This window comes from Temnothorax nylanderi, unplaced genomic scaffold (genome assembly GCF_030848795.1).
Source record: "Temnothorax nylanderi isolate EJ_2023f unplaced genomic scaffold, tnyl_v1.0 TNYL_tig1488_pilon, whole genome shotgun sequence".
NCBI lineage: Eukaryota > Metazoa > Arthropoda > Insecta > Hymenoptera > Formicidae > Temnothorax > Temnothorax nylanderi.
Window position 1 is genome coordinate 5,638 of NW_027250550.1, and position 6,513 is coordinate 12,150.

Consider the following 6,513-nt stretch of genomic DNA (forward strand, 5'->3'; position numbering starts at 1 on the left):
GTAGGCTCCTTATGGAATAACCAAGTATAGATAGCGGGCTAAATAAAAGCCAGGCGCGGTTGGTGGTGCGCGAATATTATAATAATTAATTTTAACATATAATTTTTCCAACAAAAATTTGTTTAAATATAGCCAATTAAACAGCATCTGAAAGTTAAATTAATTGGGGCGAGAGAAGGGATTTTACTACTCCAATGAATTTGTGTTGGAAAAATTATGTGCTAAAATTAATTATTATAATATTCGCGCACCACCAACCGCGTCTTGCTTTTATTTAGCCCGCTATCTATACTTGATAAATATATTAAGTATAATAAGATAACTCGATAACTTTATTAATATTAAAAAAATTTTCGATATTATTAATATTAAAGATAGCCAATAACTTTATTAGTATTTATATAATAACTTTATTGATATAACATTAATATAATCATCATATTTGTATTTTATCTTTACAGAAGATTATAAAAGGTGCTTTATGCTTTCTCGCACTTTCGATAACATTACGGGTGTCATTTCTTGACAGGCTGCTTCTATAAACTCGTTTCTACAAAGTGGCAGTGTCTCATAAACCTGATCTCGTATGTAACCCCATACAAAAAAATCTTTATTTAAATTAATTTCATGTTTTTTGCAACGATATAAATACACTTTTAATAATTAATTAAAACCCTCGAAAAAAATACGTACAATTTTTATATACAAAATTTTTAACATGCTTCTTATCTCTTTGATATCGAAATTGAATTCTTAACTCTCCGGCCCCGCCTCTCTCTCTCTCTCTCTCTCTCTCTCTCTCTCTCTCTCTCTCTCTCTCTCTCTCTCTCTCTCTCTCTCTCTCTCTCTCTCTCTCTCTCTCTCTCTCTCTCTCTCTCTCTCTCTCTCTCTCCCCCTCTCTTTTTCTGTCTTCTGCTTTACCTCTTGTTCGTCATCTTTAACTTTATCATCACATCTAATCACGGAGAAAAATCATTACGAAGAAACATGTTATCACCAACTTAGGGCCAGTTCCACAAACGTCGGTTAACTCTTAACCTTAGGTTAACTCACTCTTCGTCTCTTTCTAAGGGGGACGTTAGAAAAAAACAAAGGATAAGTTAACCTGAGGTTAAGAGTTAACCGACGTTTGTGGAACTGGCCCTTAATCGTCGACGAGTTACACACAATATAAGTTTAATTATTATTTTAAGGCTTACCTGCCTCTCTTTCTATTTTTCTCTCTTTTTCTCTTTCTTTTCTTCTTGTTCATTATCTTTAATTATATATGCAATATCTAATCGCAAAGAATAACAAAGTCACGAACAAACACGCTATCATCATCTTCATCGTAGACAAGTTGCACACAATATAAGTTTAATTATTATTTTAAAGCTTACCTCTCTCTCATTCTCTCTCTCTCTCTCTCTCTCCCCTCTCTCCCCCTCTCTACCCCCCTCACTCTTTCTCTCTCTCTTTCTCTCTGTTTCCTTTTTTTTCTTTTCTTTTGTCTCTCTCGACTCTTCTTTTTTTCCTTTCGTTTGTCATTTTTATCTTCGTCATATCTAATTACGGAGAACAAAAAAAAATTACGAACCCACACGCCATCACCTGTGTCATCGTCGACGAGTTACATACAATATATGTTTAATTATTATTTTAAGGCTTACTCGTCTCTTCCTTCTCCCTCTCTCTCTTTCTCTCTCCCCCTCTTTCTCTTTTTCTCTCTTTATCTCTCTCTTTCTTTGTCTCCTTCTTTTCCTCTTCTTCATCATCTTTAACTTTGTAATATCTAATCAGAAAGAGTAAAAAATTACGAACAAACACGCTATCATCATCTTCATCGTAAACGAGTTATGCACAATATAAGTTTAATTATTATTTTAAGGCTTACCTCTCTCTTTTTATCTCTCACTTTTTCTCTCTGTCTTCTCTTTCTTTCTCTCTGCCTTTTTCGACTCTTTTCAATCCAAACACAATGATAATCAGAGGGAGCAAGGTCAGGGCTATATGAGGGATGGTTTAAGATCTGAAATCCTAGGCACCCTATAGGCACCTAGCATCCTAGACAACCACCGTGCACACAACTTGTGATACTTGAAAATCTCCGTGACAATAGTACGAGATACATTCTCTAAGGGCTCAGTCACAATGAGAAAAATAAGGAATAAGATAAAGGAATAAGGAATAAGGGAATGTCGCATCTCACTTCAGTACATGTACATTAAAGTGAGATGCAACATGCCTTATTCCTTATTCCTTTATCTTATTCCTTATTTTTCTCATTGTGACTAAGCCTTTAGAATGTATTTACCCTGCGCGGGAGTTTGAAATGCCTGGGGTATTTGTTTCGTGAAATATGAAATCTCAATTTGTTCTGTTACTTTTTAAAACATCCTTATTCATTTTTCTTGTCCTTTTTCTCTTCCATAAAATATGTACTGTGAAATATGAAAGAGAGAATAATTATACTATAAATTAATATAATCTAATATACTAATTAGTTTTTATATATCCTTTAACTTCAACGTGCTAATATGTAATTTATAATAATATCGAAAAAGGATAGCATATTGACTTTGCAAAAATTTAAAATTAGTAGTATCTATTTTTAATTCTTCTTTTTTAATATTTACAACTGTACATAAAATTATAATCAATTATAAGTATTACCATATACATTTTATAAAACTATTGTAAAGTTCATAAATTTAATTATCTATGCATCTAACTTTAATATATTTATATTTCAAGATATTAAAAATTACTTCTTTTATTAATTTCTACCGCTACTGCAAGTTTTACCTTTTACACTTAATCATCCATTATATCTTGTTCTTTTCGAATACAATCAATACTGTAATGCAGATGAATAATATAATATCCATGTGGTACATCAAAGTAATTAGCAATACATATATATACATATCGTAAAGAACCATATACTAATTTGTCTATAAATACAATAACAAACAAACTTATTTACTTTATTAAATAATATTCTTAACCTCTTCAATAAAAATTTGGCATAAGTAAGGCTCACACAGAAAAATACAGAACGTAAGCAGTATAACTTAAGCAGTAAGCGGATCAGTCAATTCTTTCATCTTTTGCCCATGTTTATTCACTCTCCTATTCTCTTCCTCTTTCCTTCTTTCTTTTAAACTTTTTTTTTTCCTTCTTTCGTTATTTCACTCTTTTCTTTTTTTTATCCAAATACTTTAAATCTCATATTATGTCGTAGACCCATCTATGTATAAGATATAACCTTATACAGTATCGTAAAACATTTGTATATGTTGTACACAAAACATGTTATAAGCAATGTTAACAGGTAGGAAACAAATACTTCTCACTGAAAATAAAATATAACACAAAGTATCATTCTTAAAAAATTAAGAATAATAAAAATTATAAAAAAAGTAAAAACGTTTTATAAAACTTATCTGGAAAATAATCTTGAATACATTCAAAAGGAAAAGAGAAATCTTTGTTGACGTAGCAGTAAATGCTAAAATATTTAAATGTTTAAATGCTTGAATACAATGCATGAAAAATGTAACGTTGTATAACAACATGACTTTTAAATGACTTTATACAAACAAATCTTTTTATTTAAATTGATTTTATGTCTCGCAAAGATATAAATACATTTTTAATAATTAATTTAAAGTCTCGAAAAATAAAGGGTATTTTCCATTATAATAGTCGAAATGCCCTCACTCCGCTTTTCGAAAAAAACTTATTGGAACTTATTTGTAAACTAAAAAGAATAACTTCTATCACCCTGTCCGCCTCCCCCTCCTCCCTCTCCTTCCTAGGGTGGCTAAAAACCCCTTTTCTTGTACATTAATTTTTTTCTCAAAAACCTCCTGTTAAAAAATCTGTAAAAATTTGAGTATATAAGAGACATACACCAAAATATACCTAAATTTTTTCAGATTTTCTCAAGGTCATCTTCAGGGTAAAAAAAATTCCGAAAAATTTTAAATCATTATAACATTAAAACAAAAAACCATACATCGAATTTTATTTTTTTTAAATACGTATTCTAATTTGTTCTAAATATACCAACCGATTTTTTTAAGTTTCTGTAGGTGCGCCGTCTTCAAAAATGCGAAAAACTGTATTTTTTAGGTTATTTTGCCTTCTATCTCGGGAACGCCAAGGTCGAAATATCTGAAAAAATTTGGGTATAAAGGGGCCATACACCAAAATATACCCAAATTGTTTTAGATTTTTTGAAGGTCATCTTCAAGGTCAAAAAAATTCAAAATAATTCAAAACCGTTATATTTTCAAAGCTAGGAGGGCGGCAACCCCAGATTATTTTGAAAAAGAAAAGTAAAGTAACGATTATTTGTTAAACTTTTGAAAAAAAAAGTGGCAGTTCCCAGTTTTTTGCCTTTCTAAACCTTCCCACACAGCAGAAAACTCAACAAATACCTTTCAGAGACCTTCGCAAAGCGTTACAAAAAAGATCCCACAAATGTCTCATATATGTCTTACAATTAGATAGTGAAAATGTCCGCTATTTTGTCACAAAGACCTTTATGAAAGGTTGCATAGACATCTCCTAGAGATTTTGCTACCATCTCTGAGATGTTTTGCAAAACATTTTGAGTACGTTGCATAGAGATATCTGACAATTATTACATACGTTCATATAGTAGGATAAGTAAAATCGTTAGGTAAATGAGAGAACAAACTATGTTAAACCACAAAATAAATTGTATTTGATTGCATAAACATTTTGTTCTCGCATTTACTTACAATCTCATTTATTCCATATTTAAGCCTATCTCTTTAAAGTACTCCCATTTCTCTAAACCCTACATAAAGTTATATGAACTTTTAATTTTATTAGATTTTACGATTTTATGTATATTTTTGATCGATATTTAGTCCCGAATTGAAAGGTCGCTGACCAAGTTAACAAAATATAATTTTATCGTACTTTATTATTTTGTATTTAAATGGAGTTGCAAAATTATTTTTTAAAAAATATAGAAAAATTTTTAAAAATATTTTTAAATGTAGTAAAGTTAAAAAGTTTTGTAGTTTCTTTAAATTGTTTATAATTAATAAATAATTGTTTATAATTAATAAATAATTGTTTATAATAAATACATTTGTCGAACTATGTAGCTATCCGACAATCAATTGCCCTCGTTGCTGCGATAGATTTGCCCTCTGCTACATAGTTCAACAAATGTATTTATTAATTATAAACAATTTAAAGAGACTACAAAACTCTACAAACAAAATACAATTAACTACAAACGAGCTTTTTTTATTTTATAGTATTGTTGCGCCCGAGCCGTGACGCCCGGTAGAAACCCGGAAGGCAGCCGCGAAGCGCTGTCTGACGACGTGCCTGACGACGAGCCGTGTATTTGTTTGTTGACGTTCATCGTTATTCAGATTCTTCGCTGGGCCTTCGTGTCGAACAGACGTGTTCACGAGCCCTTCGTTGTATTCGCTAATACCCATTAAACGAGTTCCTTTCTAATTGAGAGAGTCTTTATTCCCGGCAACGGGATCGCGCGCCGCGTTCGCGAGTGAGAGTGTTGTGAGTGCAGCGAACGCGCGGACGAGCGCAACATTTTGGGGGCTCGTCCGGGATAAAAGTATCCCGGACAGGATGACGACCACGCACACCCCACCGAGGACCCGTTCGCAGGCCGCGGCGTCGACGGCAACGGAGGCGGGCGCGACCCATCCGCAGGATGCGAGGGTGACGGAGGCTGAGACGGGCGCTTTCGAAGCTGTCTATTTGGAGCTTCAAAAGCTGCGTCAGGAGCGGCAGCTGGAGCAGCAGGAGCAACAGCTTTTCCGCAGCGAGTTGGAGGCTCGTTTGAGGGAACGCGACGCTGCGGTGGCACGTCTCCAGGAGCAACTCGCCGTACATCAGCTAAGTCCTTCCAATAATGTTTCTCGCGGCGAAATTTCGAATGAGGCGCCGCGGGAGATAGGCGCGGGTGAGGGCGCGTGTGCGGGGCGCGCCGCGTGCGGAAATTTGGTCGAGCCGCTGCGTGTGATGGGCGCGGGTGAGGGCGCGTGTGCGGGGCGCGCCGCGTGCGGAGGTTCGAGTGAGGCGTCGCGTGGTTTGAAGTTGAAGCCGGACACGTTTGACGGGACGGCGCCGCTTCGTGAATTCTTAGCGCAATTTCTTTTAATCGCGCGCGCGAATTTGTGGTCCGAGGCGGAAAAGGCAGTCGTATTGGCGTCGTGTCTGCGCGGGAAGGCACGGTCACTTCTCGAATCATGCGCCGATGGAATCGAATCTCTCACATTCGCGGAGCTCACTGAAAAGCTCGAGCTGCGTTTCGGAGAGGGGCACCTCTCACAAAATTATTACTCTCTTTTTACCAATAGGAAACAAAAATTCGGGGAGGAATACGCAGCGCTGGGCTCCGATCTTGAAAGGCTCTCGCGCCTGGCCTATCCCGAATGCACTTATGCTGTGCGGGATAAGATTGCTTGCTCACAGTTCGTTTCCGCTTTGTTGATGGGTTTGTCAAGAGAACTTTAC

The 6,513-nt window shown here is 35.3% G+C and overlaps 1 long non-coding RNA gene across 1 annotated transcript; it reads right to left on the reverse strand.

Annotated features, from left to right (window-relative positions):
* Positions 1-1,436: 1,436 nt before the first annotated feature.
* On the reverse strand, positions 1,437-2,214 carry LOC139787386 (uncharacterized). The gene is made up of 2 exons (XR_011722631.1): positions 1,874-2,214; positions 1,437-1,771 (listed from the first exon to the last, which is right to left on the reverse strand). It is a non-coding gene; the product is annotated as an uncharacterized lncRNA (long non-coding RNA).
* Between the last annotated feature and the right edge of the window lie 4,299 nt (positions 2,215-6,513).